This window comes from Anoplophora glabripennis, unplaced genomic scaffold, assembly GCF_000390285.2.
Source record: "Anoplophora glabripennis isolate ALB-LARVAE unplaced genomic scaffold, Agla_2.0 scaffold1322, whole genome shotgun sequence".
Classification (NCBI taxonomy): domain Eukaryota; kingdom Metazoa; phylum Arthropoda; class Insecta; order Coleoptera; family Cerambycidae; genus Anoplophora; species Anoplophora glabripennis.
Genome location: NW_019417397.1, coordinates 1 through 1363, shown reverse-complemented (window position 1 = coordinate 1363; position 1363 = coordinate 1).

Genomic DNA, 1363 nt, shown 5'->3' with positions numbered 1-1363 from the left:
ACCTGTGCCGGGGTTATGCCCAGGTAAGTTTTTACTTATTTATCAGTTATTTGCATTACTTTAGAATACATTTCTTTAAAATTGCGACCCCCGACAAACAATACACCAGACAGACAAATACACCAAAAGATACGTACGCCCCTCTAAGGGGGCATCCTCACACGACTGACACGTACACACCCTCACACACACACACACACACAGACACACATACACACACACACACACACACACACACACACACACCCGCACACACGCACACACGCACACGCACACACGCACACACACACGCGCACACACACACACACGCACCCACACACGCACCCACGCACGCACGCACGCACACACACGCACCCACGCACGCACCCACGCACGCACACACAAAATGTAGGACTCCGAAAACGAGGAGAACATATACATATACATGGACGATACAGACAGCGAAAGACCCTCTTCAAGAGTCTCCGCTTCACCAAAAAACATGACCACTAAAACAGATTTATACGAACAGTTACAAACACAAAAACATGAAAACGAGACGCTAAAACAACAAATACACGAACTCACAGAACAAAACACCCGACAATACCAACAAATACTAACCATGACACAGCAAATCGTCGATTTGCAAAAAACAATTAAACTTTTGGACGAAAACACCACTAAATTACACCAAAAACTCGACAAACTCATCAACAAACAAATGACAGACAATATACCCCACACAGGCACACACACACACACACCCACACACACACCCCGCACACACACGCACAGAGAAACGCAAAAAACACACGGCGGAATCCTCTAGCGAGGACGAAGCCCCCAGACATAAAAAATCAGACAAAACAAACAAAACACGACCACAAACACCAAACACGCGCCCCCCGACACCTACCCTCCACAAGCGCCCTACAAAACACCCCACAAAACACACAACAGACAGACAAAACCAAACAAGTCCCCCGGTAATCTTGCGAAAGCAAGAACGGTGGACGCAAGTACAAAAAATACTCATGACATTTAATATTAACTACACAAAAGCCAAACTCACCAAAGACGGTATAGCCATATACCCAAACACACCAAATGACCACAGACTATTGACAAAGTCACTGACAGACAAAGGCGAGGAGTACCACACCTTCACCCTCGGCGAAGAAAAAACGCTAAGGGTGGTGATACGCGGAATACCTGCGGGTGTTTCGCCAAGTGAGGTCCAACTCGACCTTGCACGACAAGGGTTCCCCGGCGCAATGGTGCACCGCATGGCGAGCCGTCAAAATAAACAGGAAATGCCCCAGGTCCTAGTTCAGGCCCCACAGGACCGCGCCACGCGCGCGCGCGCCATTATTCTATGGCT